Source organism: Capricornis sumatraensis, chromosome 3 (genome assembly GCF_032405125.1).
Source record: "Capricornis sumatraensis isolate serow.1 chromosome 3, serow.2, whole genome shotgun sequence".
NCBI classification, from domain to species: domain Eukaryota; kingdom Metazoa; phylum Chordata; class Mammalia; order Artiodactyla; family Bovidae; genus Capricornis; species Capricornis sumatraensis.
The window spans coordinates 175,443,831-175,459,474 of NC_091071.1; the positions used below are offsets into that span (position 1 = coordinate 175,443,831).

The 15,644-nt window shown below is 57.1% G+C and overlaps 1 protein-coding gene across 1 annotated transcript in view; it reads left to right on the plus strand.

The window, feature by feature from the left end:
• The first annotated feature begins 5,594 nt into the window (after positions 1–5,594).
• Positions 5,595–15,644, plus strand: part of RAP1GAP (RAP1 GTPase activating protein) — a 50,283-nt gene continuing 40,233 nt past the window's right edge. Inside the window, exon 1 of the mRNA XM_068967097.1 lies at positions 5,595–5,615. The gene's annotated coding sequence lies outside the window, so the exon portion shown is untranslated. The remainder of the gene's footprint in view (positions 5,616–15,644) is intronic.

The following is a 15,644-nucleotide window of genomic DNA, read 5'->3' on the forward strand; positions in this document are numbered from 1 at the left end:
ATACAGGGAGGCAATGCCAGAGCCAGGCGGGGCACCCCCTGCCCTTACTGCCTCATGCCAGTGTGTCTGTCTTAGACGTTGTTCCACATGCCCACACATCCACCCACCCACCTTCTTTCCAACAGCTGCATATACTGCAAGGTGCCAAGGGACCTTAATTTACTTATCTGGTTCTCTCTGGATGGCCATTAGTTTGTTTTGGAACTCTTACTAATATATCTTTCAGTTCAGTTCAGTCGCTTAGTTGTGTCTGACTCTTTGCGACCCCATGGACTGCAGCACGCCAGGCCTCCCTGTCCATCACCAACTCTCAGAGTTAAACTCATGTCCGTGGAGTCAGTGATGCCATCCAACCATCTCATCCTCTGTCCTCTCCTTCTCCTCCTGCCTTCAATCTTTCCCAGCATCAGGGTCTTTTCAGATGAGTCAGTTCTTTGCATCAGGTGGCCAAATTATTGGAGTTTCAGCTTCAGCATCCATCCTTCCAGTGAATATTCAGGCCTGATTTACTTTAGGATGGACTGGTTGGATCTCCTTGCAGTCCAAGGGACTCTCGAGAGTCTTCTCCAACACCACAGTTAAAAAGCAACAAGTCTTCGGTATTCAGCTTTCTTTATAGTCCAACAGTCACATCCATACACGACTACTGGAAAAGCCATAGCTTTGACTAGATGGACCTTTGTTGACTAGATGGACCAAAGTAATGTCTCTGCTTTTTAATAAGCATCTTTGCTAACTCAAAAAAGAAAACAGTGATTTCATGTAGTCCCGCCTAATAAAGATGATGCTGGAGAGTTTTATTTAACAAATGCATTTGACTCAAATACTATTCTCAATGCTTTTAAAGTATTAACTTAGTTAATCCTTGGCAAAACCCTTTGAAGTAGGTATGCTTATGTTCATCATCAGCCTTATTTTGCAGATGAAGAAACTGAGGCACAGAAAGATGAAGTGACTTGGCAAAGGTCACACAGCTGATGAGGCGGAGAGCTGGGATTTGAACGCTGAGGAGGGTCGTAAAAATGAGGATATAAGCCCTTGTTTTCCTGTCCCTTGTCCTTGGCCGTCCGTCTTGAGAGTCACCTGTGCTCATGTAGTGGGTCCATTCTAGGAGGTGCTTCTGCAGGTTCAGAAGAGGCATTAGGTTCTGCTGTGGCCAGAGGGACTGGGGCTGGCCTGGGGGTGGCCTGTGCATTGTTGGTCGAGGGACTGTGACACCTACCCCACCCCACCCCAGCTCTTGCCAGTGAGCCAGCTGCAGCTGGTCAGCGCCCAAGAGTCCGGGCCCACACTGGGCTCTTTGTCTTCGGTAGGAACGCTGCAGCCCCCACGGCCCCTCTCAAGGGCCCACTGTCCCAGCACCAGCAGGGCCTCCCGGGGGCCCAGCCCGGCTGGGAAGCTTGGCACATCACAGGCCTCCTGGTTACCCTGCCAAGCGGACGTGCAGGGTCCTTCCCACTGAAGGGCCTGAGGACACCTTCCCACTGAAAAGAGACTGGTGAGCATGAGGGCTGTGTCCAGGCGGGCGCCGCACCCAGGATGGGGCTGGAGTCCTGGGTCCTGGCCCTGAGGTTGTGTATGCTCCTATGACCCAGGCCCAGTGCCCAGTGCCTCCTCCTCCACCCCCTGCAGCTCTGGGGGTGCCCTGCCACTCCCACCACTGAGGAAGGAGAGACTTCCTCCCTCTTCGGGGCAATCTCAGTGTGCCTAGGGTTGCCCCTCTGGAGCCCGACCAGGCTGCCCCGTGAGGAGTGGGCTTCCCACTCTGCCCAGGAACCTGCAGCCCTGCCCAGAGCAGGAGGGGCCCGGCCCCAGCTCCAGAGTGCCCTGCCAAGGGGACCCTCCTCTGAGAACCCAACCAAGGGGGTGGTTCCTGGATCGGGAAAATCACACAGGCCCTTCCCAGTCTCCGAACTCTCAGGGGGCTCTGGAGGGTTCTCCCGCCTACTGGTGTGGAGAGGAGAGGGGGTCCAGGGGCCGCAGAGAGGAGGGCTAGGGCAGAGGGAGTTCTACAAGAGAGGGGCATTTGCTCTGAGCCAAGGTCTCCGTTTCTTCGTATCTGAAAGGAGGAGATGGCTACACTCACAGCCCTGCCGGGGCGAGGCAAGCTGTGGAATCTTCTCCCCAGAGCCACCATTTCCCAGTGGAAAATGGAGCTCACTGAGCCAGGGCTCAGGGCCCAGGAGGAACGGTTCGTGAAAGGCCTCTTAAGAATCCCACCACCCTACAGTTGTGCCCTTGGGTGTCCTTTCTCTTGTCTCCCCCCATTGCAGGCTCTTTGAACAGAAAGCCCCTTGGAAAGTGTCAAGGTTCTGGGAGCCTCTCTGGGTGCGGGGTGGGGGGTGGGAGGCCGACTGGGTGTTCTGGGAGGGGTGAGTGAGTCCTGGGGCAGGGGCAGGCCCCCTGCCTCCTGATGCATCTTTTCTTGGAGCGGGAGAGACAGCTTCCTGTGGGATGCAGCCGGGATCGTGGGCTCTGGGGACTGAATGCACAGCCGGCTCAAGGTCTCGGGGCCCAGTTTGTCTCTGAAGGCTGCTGAGGGAGGGAACCCAGGCTGGATGCATTTTCGAGAAGAGGGTGGGTCCTTGCGCTTCCTGCTCTGCTCCTCTTCACCTGGGCACAGGGGTGATCCTGGGAGCGGGGGATGAGAGTGGGCCACTGGGACTCTGTTCCCCCCTCCACTCATTTGAGAGCAGACTGGCACACAGGGCAGGACTCTCCCAGCTGGCATTTACTGAGCATTTACTGTGGCAGGCCTGGCCCTACAGCTCCACATCCGTGGACTCCTTCCGCCATCACGAGGGCCCCAGGGGATCAGTCCTGTTCTGTTGTTACTGTGGGTCAGTCGCCCTGTTGCGTCCGACTCTGCAACTCCATGGACTGCAGCACGCCAGGCCTCCCTGTCCCTTACCATCTCCCGGAGTTTGCCCAAGTTCGTGTTAGTTGCATCGGTGATGCCATCCAGCCATCTCATCCTCTCAGTTCAGTTCAGTCGCTCAGTCGTATCTGACTCTTTGCAGCACGCCAGGACTCCCTGTCCATCACCAACTTCTGGAGCTTGCTCAAACTCATGTCCATTGAGTCGGTGATGCCATCCAACCATCTCATCCTCTGTCACCCCCTTCTCCTCCCGCCTTCAATCTTTCCCAGCATCAAGGTCTTTTCCAATGAGTCAGCTCTTCACATCAAGTGGCCAAAGTATTGGAATTTCAGCGTCAGCATCAGTCCTTCCAATGAATATTCAGGACTGATCTCCTTAAGGATGGACTGGTTGGATCTCATCCTCTGACACCCTCTTTTTCTGCCCTCGATCTTTCCCAGCATCAGGGACTTTTCCAATGAGTCTTATTTTAAATAGGTGAGAAATTCGAGGTCGAGTGCAAACCATTTTGACTCTGGATTCGTAAATTCTGGACCCAGCTCGCTCTGGGCTTCCCCCCCGCCCCCCCACACCTCCTGATGACGGGAGAGGGGACAGCTCCGCTCCTGGTGGGAGGGGGCGGTGCGCTAGAGTGTTGCCTGCAGAAGAGGGTGTGCAACCCGGGTCGCCCGGGGTCTGGGGATGGGGGCGGGGACGGGCCTTGTCCTCCCCGCTCCCCGCCCTCCGCCAGCGCCGAGGCCCCGCCCGGCCCTCCCGCCTCCCCGCCCCGAGGTCCCCGCTCGGAAAGTCCAGCGAATCCCCCGCGCCGTCCCCCCACCCGGCCCGAGGGCGGCGCGAACAAGCGGCCCTTTCTGTGCGCGGCTGCCCCGGACAGCTGGCCTGCAGCCCGCGGGGGCGCGGACAATCCCGGGGCTTGTGGCCGGGGGTGGGGCACCGGGGGTTGCCAAGGTGACCCGGGCTCGGGCAGCAGCTCGGGCTCGGCGCGGGCGGCACCATGAGCGGCCGGAAGCGCAGCTTCACCTTCGGGGCCTACGGGGGGTAGGTGCGCGGGGGTAGGGGAGCGCGCGCGCCCGCAGGCGTCCTCCTCGGGTCTGGGGGCGCCGGGAGCTGTGAACCTGTGTGGATGTGTGAGGTGATCGGTCTGATGTCAGGGCCGTAACTTGCGGTGTTGGTAAGTCTGTGTGTGTGTGTGTGTGTGTGAGTGCGCGCGCGCGCGCGCGCGCTCCGACTGGATACCCCTATGCACGTGCGCGGACGCAAGTGGCCGTGGGCATTTCTGTGTTTGTGTCTAGCGCGTGGCAGTGGTAGGTGTCTGACTGTGTGTGTGGACTGACAGGCTGGGCCTGTGTATGTCACGCCAGGCGTGTGCATATAGGTTGTGGGGGGTGGGAAAAGGCAGGTCCAGGGGAAGCCCTGCGGGGGCCCCCGACTTGGCTTCTGAGGCTACCCAGCCCCTGCAGTGAGGCTTTGGGAGGAGGGAACATATAAGCCGTAGCCACCCCGAACCCCGGGGCACCCCGCTGGCTGCCCCGTCTCAGCCTGCCTGGCTTTCAGGAACCCTCTCCTCTGGGACTGCTGGCTGGAGATCTGGGGGTGGGGGTGGGGGGCTGGAGAGTCGAAGTGGTGCCTGGTCCATCTTGGGTTCACTGTCCTTCCCGACCCCAGGTGCCCACCCCAGAGGAGTGCACAGGTGGGCCAGGAGGATCTGTGTCTTAGGCGGAGGTTTGGGACCTTGGAAGGGAGACTGAGGAGACAGACCGGCTCCTCTCCTGGCTGGCCAGGAAGTTGCATAACCTTCAGCAGGGCCTCCCTCCTGGTGGTCAGAGGGACACCAGGGACCCACCTTCCGTGTGCAGAGCCTTTGGGGCTGCTCACACGTGTCACACTGCAGACTGTGGGTTCTTTGAGCTGTAGGGATGGTGTCCCCTCTCTAGGCGCCCATCCCCCCCGGGGACCCCGCAGAGGGGCCGGGTGCGGTGGGAGACCCGAGAGCTGCCTTCTGGGCAGGGGGGCTCTGCGGGCCATCAGGCCAGCCCCCAGCGATTGGCCTGGAGCCTCCTGGTGCAGGAGGCTCTCCGCTGACGCCAGGAGGCAGCAGGGCGCGGGGCTGCGCTGTTGTGTGACGTTGGGCAAGTCCTGGCTTCCCTGGCCTCCTGGGCCCCACCCGCACGAGGTGGTCCCCGGGAGACCCCAGCCCTGCATCCCCAGTTCATGTCTCCTGAGATGGCAGGTCCTATCTGGGGCCCCTTTCCCCTTCTCCTTTGGCCTCTGGCCAGGGAGCAGGGCTTGTTTGTTGTCCCAGCAAGGTGGGAAGGTTGAGCTGTCCTCTACGCCAGGTGCCCTTGGAGGGTGGTGGGGGGCCCCAGGGAGGGGCACTGCCTGTATACCCTCCCTGATGCTGGGTCTGGAGGGACTGAGGGGAGACAAAGGCTGAGGGTGGCCCCTGAACCCTGGGGGCTTGTCTCCCCCTGGCTCTGCCTCCCTTCCTCCTCACCCCACACCCCACGTCCCTAATGTGACATTAAGGCCCCTACAACCTATGGCGGGCGGTCTCAGAGCATCAATGCCTCCGCCAGGCCCCTGTGAGGTGCTGGGACCATGTGGGTAGGAGTTGGGGTAGGGGTTGGCCTGACGTGCTGGGCAAGGCCTGGTAAGACGGGGCTGCCCCTCACCTGCCGCCGCTCTTGTTGTGTTTCAGGGTGGACAAGTCCTTCGCCCCTCGCCGGAGTGCATGGTGAGTACTGAGGGCCCTCAGTACTGGGCTGCTTGGCTGAGATTTACGGACACTCCCAAGCCATTTGTTGTTGTTAATCACTAAATCATGTCTGACTCTTTGTGACCCCAGGGACTGGAGCCCGCCAGGCTTCTCTGTCCATGGGATTTCCCAGGCAATGATACTGGATCATGTTGCCATTTCCTTCTCCAAGGGGTCTTCCCGACCCAGGGATTGAACCTCCGTCTCCTGCATTGGCAACTGGATTTCCTTGAGCCACTTAACCTGGATTTACCCCTGAGACACCTGGGAAGCCCTCCCAAGCCATCACCAACCCCTCTGATACCAGACCAGGCCCCAACAACCCTCCCCTCATCCTCTGCCAGCCTTCAACAGCTCTGCCCCATGTATTTTCCCCCACAGTTCTTTCTAGAGCTCAGCCTTGAAGTAAGACAAATCAGGTTAAATCTCAACCTGCTGCTGCCTGTGCAGCTGTCACCAAGTCACTCGTCTCTCTGAACCTCAGTGTTCTCATCTGTGAAATGCGGATTAACATGCCTATTTAATAGAGTGTAAAGTTGTACCAAAAAAAAAAAAAAGGTCAAAGCGGGGCCTGGTATAGTGTAGGCCCTCAGTGAAAGGGTTTCCTTCCTTTTCTCTATGCCTCCCATCTCATGGTGGCTCCTGGCTGGGCCGGGGGTGCCTTTAACCTTCCCACTGATCCTCAAACGCTCTCCCCTCTCCCACTCCATACAGAGCCTTCGGGACCCCCTCCTCCAACCCATTTCCTGTGTCTGAGGCTGCCTCTCTCTGGAGGAGGGCGCGTCTGCAGCTTCCCCTACACTGTGAGCAGGAGGTGGGGGTGCAGCCACACCTCGGGATTCACAGCCCCCCGCCCAGTGCCCCCGCAGGTGGGTGCCTCCTGGCCCCCCAGGACGCCGCTTCAGCTCCAGCAGGAGAGCCCCCAGCTGCTCTGGCTCCTGCTTTCTGCCCCTGCTGAGGGCTTCCAGGGGTCCCCCGGCCCTGCAGTGCCCCCCAGCTGCTGGATCTCTCCCATCAGGCACCATCACCTTACCTGCTGCCAGAGCCCCCCTAGGGAGCCACACCTGGGTGGGAGGCACGGGGTGCCCAGGCTAAGCTTCAGGGCCTGCCCTTTCATTTTCTTTTGACAGTCTCTGTGCCACCTAGAGTCAGTTACTTTCCCTCTCTGGATTTTCTCTCCTGCTGCTGGGCTTCTCCTATGTGCAAAGTCAGTTGGAGCCTTCACCATGTGCAAGGCCATATGCCAAGCCCAGAGCAGGGACAAGGTGGGGAGAGAGACAGGTGGAGGTGAGGAAAATGCCTGTTCCTTCAAGGAGTTTAGTAATAGTGTCCCAACAACTGCCGTTTGTCAAGCACCTGCTGTACACCAGGTCCTGTTCGGTGCTTGACCTGCATCCTCTCACACGATCTTTACTGTATCTCTGAGTCGGGACTGTTGGCCTTAACTACAGATGAGAGCAATGTGCAGAGGGGACAAGCGACTTCCCTGAGTTCACGCAGCTAGTCGGTGGCAGCTGGGATTTGAATCTCCATCTTCCAGGCTCTGTGCGGAACCCAGAGTATCACTCACTCTGCCCCTAGGACCTCCAGGCCAAAGGGCAGATCTGATAGATGCACTTGGAAGATTTGGAGACAGAGGAGTGACTCAGAAAGCTCATTCCAGGGAGGCCTGAATGAAGAGTCAGAGATGACGGTCTAGGAGTGAGAGTAACTAACCACTGTGTGACCCTGGGCAAGTCCCTTCCCCTCTTTGGGCCTCGGTTGACACATTTACGAAGTAGGATTCTGGGAGGATCAGGACTTACCCATCATCCACGATGCCTTGCCCGACCCTGGCCTTGCTGGAGCCGCTGTCCATGGTGCTAGCCCCCAGGCCCTCCCTTCCCCCATCACCAAGCCAGCTGCTTCACCTCCAGCCTGTGCCTGGGCATAGAGTTTGTGCTCTGTAAACGGGCAGTCATTTTGACTATTAATTGTGATTTCCTGGCATTCAAGGCCTGTCTCCAACTCAGCTTCCAGCCTGGGACCCATTTCTCTTATGCCTTGTGTTTCTTATTAATGAGAATATGGCCCCCGTGAGCACCACCTCCAGGCTTTTGGTCACATTGTACCCTCTTCTTGACCTGCCTTCCTCTCGCATTTCCACAAGGCCTCCTTTAAAATATATATTTATTTGGGTGCCTGTCTGGTGGCTCAGATGGTAAAGCGTCTGCCTGCAATGCAGGAGACCCGAGTTCGATCCCTGGGTCGGGAAGATCCCCTGGAGAAGGAAATGACAACCCACTCCAGTACTCTTGCCTGGAAAATTCCGGGGACGGAGGAGCCTGGTGGGCTACAGCCCATGGGGTCACAGAGTCAGACACGACTGAGCGACCTCACTTTTAGCTGCAGCATGCGAACTCCTAGCTGTGGCATCCAGTGGCATCCAGTGATCGAACCTTCACCCCCTGCATTGGGAGTGCAGAGTTTTAGCCGCTGGACCACCAGAGAAGTCCCCAGCTCACCTTTATCACTGTTTGTTGAGTGTTTCCTTCCTGATCCGCACACCCCCTCTCTCTCCTTGAAGGCCTTTCTGCTGCTTACGTGCTTATAGAGCAGATGCTAGTGCTCCCCCCTGGGGCAGTGGGAAAAGCACAGCCTTTGGAGTCTGACAGACATGGGTTTGAATCTGCCTCCGCCACATGCTAGTGGTGAGACCTTGAGCAGGTTGCTTCCCCTCTCTGAGCCCACTTGCTGCTCAACAGTATTCGCTGACTTGGATCCTTCAGTGAGGTGACCACATATAACACTGTGCCTCAAGACAGGCTCTGAGGTCCTTGAAAACAGACGTTGCTTGAGTTACTTTTGACTTAGGCCCAGTTTTCAACATGAATCCCCTAAAAGCTGGACTGTACTATTCTCATATCTCTGTCCTCCACAGTCCTGCCCAGCTACCTGAACACAGTAAACACTTAATGAATGATTGAACTGAATGTGTCCAGAGAGTGGAACAGGTGAAAACTTGCCAAGTAGGCTAGGAGGGCTTCCTGGAGGAGGCGAGGTTTTCACCACCTATTTTTTTTTTTTTTTTAAGGTTAACAGTTAGGAGCGTGGATCAAATGAGCAGTGAAGACTGGTAGAGGCCAGGTGTGATCATGGCTGGATTCCCCTACCCTCTGCCCCTCGTTAGCAATCTGCAGTGGAGGAACACACGAGTGTGCAAATGTTGGAGGAATGACGCCCAGTGGGAGGATTAGGAGGCAGTGTAGTGGCTCTGACATCCAGCCAGAGTGGTGGATTAATCTGGCTCTGCAGCTGTAGTGGACATTAAATATGGAGGCTTCTCTGATAGCTCAGTTGGTAAAGAATACCCCTGCCGTGCAGGAGACTCCAGTTCGATTCCTGGGTTGGGAAGATCCACTGGAGAAGGGACAGGCTTCCCACTGCAGTATTCTTGGGCTTCCCTGGTGGCTCAGCTGTTAAAGAATCCGCCTGCAATGCAGGAGACCTGGGTTCTATCCTTGGGTTGGAAAGATTCCCCTGGAGAAGGGAAAGGCTACCCACTCCAGTATTCTGGCCTGGAGAATTCCATGGACTGTATAGTCTATGGGTTGCAAAGAGTTGGACACGACTGAGCGACTTGCACTTTTTCACTTTGCACTTTCAGATGGTGGGGGAGGGGAGATGGCTAAGCAGGGCTGAACAGGGAAGGATGGTTCCAGAAATACCCTGGGAAGAGGGGAGTCAGCTTTAACCTTCAAGCTGGACCCTGGAGGAAGAGGCAGGACCTGGCGAAGACTAAGTGCCCGTGTGCGCTGGGCATTTTGCTCTGGTGGTCTCATTGAGTCATGGTGACAGTCCTGAAAGTTGGCCTTAGTGTCCCATTTTGAAGGTCAAAGCCAAGACTGAGGATGTTGAAGACTGGCCCAAAGTCACACAGCTGGCAAAGGCTGGATGGAGTCCAGCTTTTCCTCCTGCCAAGGAAGCACGTAGGCCAGAAACATGGAAGCCACAGAAATGAGAGAAACCCTGGTTATGGGGTGAGGAGGGGAGACGGAGAGTCAGATGATCCCGAGGACTTCCAAAACAGGGGTCACTGCCCAGCCTCGTGTGTGCCCCCCAGGAAGGCCCATCTGGTTCCTGAGATCCCATGGCAGTCACAGTACCATCTGCTCCCATATATGAAGCATTTTCTGGGTCCCAGGCCCTGGGCTGAGAACTTCGTTTGAATTATTTCATTGTGTCCTCACACCGGCTTTACACTGTAGAAACTGTTACTGTGCGTGTCCCATTTTACAGATGAGGAAACTGAGGCTCCAGGAGGGGACCTGGCTGGCCCCGGGGCACAGTGGTGAGCCCGGACTGGCAGCCCAGTCAGTCTGAGCCCATACGTTTAGCCGCAGCTGTCCTGGCGGCTGTGGAGTGGGGGCTTGACTGGGCGGCCCCCGTCCTCAGGGGGCTCCTTTGTATAATCTCTGAGCCAGAAGCTCCCAGGGGCCTGTGCGCTGCTGCAGGAAGCACGAGGCTGGCCTCATTAGTGGCTCTGAAATGCCAGGTGGGCCCAGCCTGCTGGGTCTCCTCATCTATTATGTACCTGGTGGGCAAGCCCCTGGTGGGCAGCTCACAGAGCACAGAACGGGGGCTAGTCGCTGCTTCCTGTGCCCACAGCTGCCACCACGGCTCTGGGCAGGGATCCCCCAGCCAAGGTTCCCAGTCTGGCTGGCCCTGCTTGCCGCTATATCCCAGCGATGCTCAGGCTCAGTCCTTTTGTTCGGGAGGTGCATGGAAAGATAGGGCTTCTGTTCTCAGGCAGATCCGAGTTGAGATACCAACTTCAGCTTTTCTTCCTTGCTGTGTGGCCTTGTCTAAACTACTCTGCTTCTCTGAACCTCAGATTGTCCATGACAGTAAGAACCAGGCTGCTTGCCCCAATGGAGGACTTAGAATGAAATAAGTTCATTGTGTGGGCTCAGTGGATGTTTTTCCTCTCTGTGAGCATTTGCATTTTGAGAGAAAAGACTCGTTAAACCAAAGAGAGACTCATTAAAATTTTTAATGCTCGAATTTTCAGCACTGTGGAGGTGGCTCATTTGAGAAGTGATTAAGGAGGAGACCTTTTTGATATCCCCAAATCTCACAAAGGCTTTCCTCTGCTCAGGGTCTCTCCCAAGACAGTCAGTCATTCATTTAGCAAATTAATTCAACAAATATTTAATGTGGGGATACTCTCTAAGGGCCAACCCAGCCCTGTGCTGGACCCTGAGGTGATGGAAGTGACAGACAAGGCCACGGTCCTCGTGGAGTTCAAGGGCAGGGCAGAGAATAAGGAAACAGCTCTGAAGGTGGGGAGGAGTGATACGTGTTGACGGGGCAGATGTGGGGACTTTCGATAGCTCAGAGACGCCCTCCTCCCCCACACCTGGGCATCGGGGAAGGCTTCCTGGAGGAGGCGACCCAGAAGTGGGTCGAGAGGCAGTGTGTCGTGTGCGTGGTAGGGGAGGGAGGGCCACTGCCAAGAGGATGTTCCAATAAGAGGCAGGTCAACAACAAGAAGGAGAAAAGTGTTTGGTGGCATGTGCTGGGTACAGGACTGAACTGGAGCTGGTGGCAGAAGGTGGGCAAGGCCGCCACAGGGTTGTGTCCCTGCCAGCCCTGTTGGGACTTCCTCTGGGCACCCCAGAGGGTCTCAACCCCCAAGCCATCAGGGGGCCGCCCATCATCCACTGCCCTCCCCATGGCGGAAGCCACCTGTGCTCTGCTGTGAGTCCTGGGCTGTGGACAGCAGAGGATAACTTCTCCAGGTCTTGTGAAATAAAGACAATAAAAGCACCTGCCCTGAGGATCATTGTGGGGGTTGAGTGAGATACAGCGTGCCAAGGTCAAGATGCCAGCAATCACGGTCACTGCCGAGTTGCCCCCACAAGCTAGCTGGCCCTGGCAGTGGGGGCAGAATCACTCAGGGTGTGGACTCTGCTCTTTGGAAGTTCACCACCTGCCGGGAAGCGAGACCTGCCCACACGTGAGCACATGCTCAGCCCTGGGCTCTGACCTTGACACTGACCCTGAGAATGCTGGCTTTGCAGCCAGCCAGGTCTGCACCGAGTCCTGGCTGGGGTGACCTTGGGCAGTGCCTCCCTGGCTGAGCCATGGTTTCTTCCTGTGTGCAGAGGGGTTGTTCGTGTCCCGGTCTCGGGGTGAGGGAGAGGGGGGAGGAGGTGCTTTAGAGCCCAGCCCAGCCTAAGAGTGCAGCTCTGTCAGACCAGGGGAAGCCGTGGTGACCTGAAGAATCAGTTCTCTCGCTCTCTGAGGCTCTCTTTCCTGTCTGTACAATGGGAAGGTCAGCTACAAAGCCCTCTCATGTGCTGGGGTTCTAGTGGAGTCAGATAGTTCTTAATCTGGACCCAGTCTGCTGTGTGACCTTGGGCTAGAGGCTTAACCTCGCTGAACCTCAATTTCCACACCTGTAAACAGGAACAGTATTCACCTCACCTTTCAAGGTGCCCACTAGCCACTTGTTCATTGAGCAGATACTTATCAAGTCCCAAGCATGTGTCATGCAACATCTCAGAACCAGGGCTACGGCAGCGAACCTCATAGACCCAGTGTCACACAGGTCGCCTTCCAGGGCGGGAGACACGCTGCTAGACAAATAATTGGGCAGGGGGCAGTGAGGGGCAGGGCGGGGAGGCACCCGCCTCTGCTCAGGATATCAGGGAGGGCCTCGCAAGGCTTGAATGGGAAGGGGTTGACTGGGAAGGGCACTCCAGGCAGAGGGCAGAGTATGTGTCCAGGCCCTGAGGCAGAAATAAGATTCCTTCCTCTCCCCAGATCTGGAACATTCCAGATCATTTCCTGGCAGCCGGGGGTAAGGTGGCTGAGCCGGCAGCGGGGGTGGGAGGCCCGTCTCCTCTCAGATCAAGAACTGCTGCTCACAAGGCAGGCGGGGAGGGGCCACTGTGGGCACTGTGGGCAGCCATGCAAGGAGAGGCTGGGATCCGGCCTCGGGGGAGGTGAAGGGTGTGGGCAGAAGGGCACAGGTAGGAGGCCAGCTTGGCCACCACCCAGAAGTGTTGAGGGTCGGGTCCAGAGACCCTGGGCTGGACTGTTTCAGGAGGGATTTGCAGAAGAACTTGGGCAGGCTTTCTCTCTCACTGCAGCCCACATGGGCCTGAGCACCAGTCAGAGTGCCCCGGCCAGAAGTCTCAGATCTGGCCTCCCGTGGGCCAGAGGTTCTCTTGAGACGCCACCCCACCCCCGAACACACACATATTCCCTGTGTACATGCCTAGATTTGACTTCAGTCCCTGCAGCTTCATTGCGAGCACACAATTATGTACACATTCATTCAAGTGGCAGACCAGCGTCCGGCATCGACGGCGCGCCGGGCCCCCAGACAGATCCGGTCCGGGCTCGGTTTCTGGTGGGAGAGGCTGGGAGTGTCTGATAATCACACTGTGACAAGTGCAAACCAGACTGACAGATCTGAACAGCCGGGGACAGGCTTCTGAGAAAGTTGGTCAGGGTGGGGGCAGGCCGACCCAGCCTGGGGAGGGGGCTCCAGAAAGACTGGATAAGAGCGTAGCCTGTAGGTGTGGGGGCGGGGAGGAGCCAGGCAGGGTGGAACAGGTGGAGGGTATATGGTGTGTGCAAGGGGGCTTCCCAGGTGGCCCTAGTGGTAAAGAACCCACCTGCCAGTGCAGGGGACATAAGAGACGTGGGCTCCATCGCTGGGTCAGGAAGATTCCCCTGGAGGAGGGCAAGGCAACCCACTCCAGTATTCTTGCCTGGAGAATCCCAAGGACAGGGGAGGCTGGTGGGCTACAGTCCATGGAGTTGCAAAGAGTTGGACACGACTGAAATGGCTTAGTACGCACGCCGAGTGTGTGCAGAGGCCGGGAGGGGGGACAGATGCTCAGGGCCTCATGGGCCACGTGAGGCAATCGAATCTCCACCCTGCACATGGCGGGAAGCCACGAGGTGCCTTTCGGCAGGTGGATGGCGTGATCGGTACAAACGCACGCCTGCAGCCCACACACGCCCCAGACACGAGCGCTTTCTCTCCCGCCCACGTTTCACATTCCTGCCAGGCCTCCCACCCACGTCCTCACCGCACACACCCTGTCACACCACCAGGCAGCGCTGCAGGGAGGCCTGTGCCAGCTCCCAGCAAAGGTGGCAGCCATGCGGCCCACCTGCTTGCTGATGGGGCGGGGCAGGGCAATTTGCACCCTCCGCATGTTCACAGACGTGCACATGGCCCCCTCCCCCACCACACGCAGGGTCGTAACCCATCATTCTGGCACGTGAAAGGCGGCTTCTAGTTTAGGGAGTACTTTCACAGGCGCTATCTCACTGAATTCTCCCGGCAGCCAGCCCTTCATAGGGTATTTATCAACACCGTTTTACAGCTGAGGCTCAGAGAGGCAAAGCAACTCGCCCCGGGCCACACAGCTAGAGCGTGACCTAGTCAGGACTTGAACTCAAGTCCATCTGACTTGTAGGTCTATCCACTGTCTATGTAGAATCAGGAGCATGCACCTGCCTTCTCTCTAGGCATCTCCTCTCTAGGAGCTCAAGAAGGCGGCAAGGGACCTTCGACCCCAGATTCTTCCAGAAACATCTTGATTGACTTGGAAAGTTATTTAGAGCCCCAGTGCGTGCACACTGGCCTGGTGATGCTGAGGCCTTGGGGAGTGGTTCCAGGGGTGGGGTGGGGTGCCTGCCAGCCTGCTAGCCTGGGGCAGCTCAGGGCAGGGACCTGACTCCAGCAGCAGAGCCCGCATTTATTTGCATTTGCAAATGAGGCAGACAGCCTGGTCCCCACACAGGCTGACCCCGGCTGGCCATACTTTCCTGACCTGACAGCTCAGTCCCAGGGAACATCCTGGGCAGCTTCTCTCCTGCCTTCCCTCCTCCCTGCCTGGTGTGGGGGGAAGAGCGTGAGCTTCAGAGTCAGCCAGAACGAGGGCTACAGCCCAGCTCTGTCACTCCTGCCAGGGGTGACCTTGGCCATCGTGGTATTTAACGTCCCTCGGGGTTAGCCTCTCCCTGGAGTGAGGAATATCTCCTTCTCAGGCTGAGTGCGGAAAAAGAGTCAGATTCTCAGTGGGCTGACACGTGAGGCTCAGTGTTTTTAATCTGTTTTTTTTTTTTTTTTCTGATGGCAAAAATAATACGTGCTCACTGTAAAAATTCAAACGGTGCAGAAAAATGTATCCTGTAGACGACAGAAAGCCCCTGGCCATCCTGTTTCCCAGAGATAACCCATGTGAGCTTTTACCTGCAACTGAACATTTTTCAAGGGAGATTTCAGTGGTGCTACTTGCGCTTTTCACTTGACAACAGGCCTCAAACCCCCTTTACCGTCAGGACTCGAGACCGCCTTTGTCATCGCCGCATGGTCTTCCGTGGCCTGCGCGTGCCGTGTGTGTTTAACCAGCTTCCAGATTTCAGCCACGGCAAACCCTGCGGCAGTGAATGGTCTCTGTCCGCGTCATTTTGTGTCTATTTTTTGGTAAGCGTTTCTGGAGGATAAATGCCTAGAAGTGGAGTGACTGGGCCAGAGTGTGCACATTTTCATCTTTAATGGGAGAGGCAGGCAATCCATGTGCCCCAGGAGACCCAGGGAAGTCCATTCCCTTGAAAGAATGTATCCGCTGCCTCTGCCCTTGACCACAGGCTGGAGAGTCACGAGGACTCGATTCCACGCGTGGCAGGCGCCTGGCAGCCCTCTAGTGAAGCCCTGTGCCCGCCTTACTCCTCTGGCTCCCGTACTTTGGAATCTTCCCCTTCACCCCTGCCTGCCTTTGCTCGACAGGCGCTCGCTACCTTACGTGGCTCCACCCACTGCACTAGTTCTCACGTTGGGCCCTAGTCTCCCGTCTCCGGACCCGGAAGCCCTGTCTCAGTCCGCAGCAGCCCACAGAGGAAGGGAAAAAAGGAAGAGAGAAGGGAAGGTCAGAAGGTGCTTGTGGTGAATGTCTACGTACTTTACACGTATGAACTCGGGTAGCCCTCATGTCAATGCTT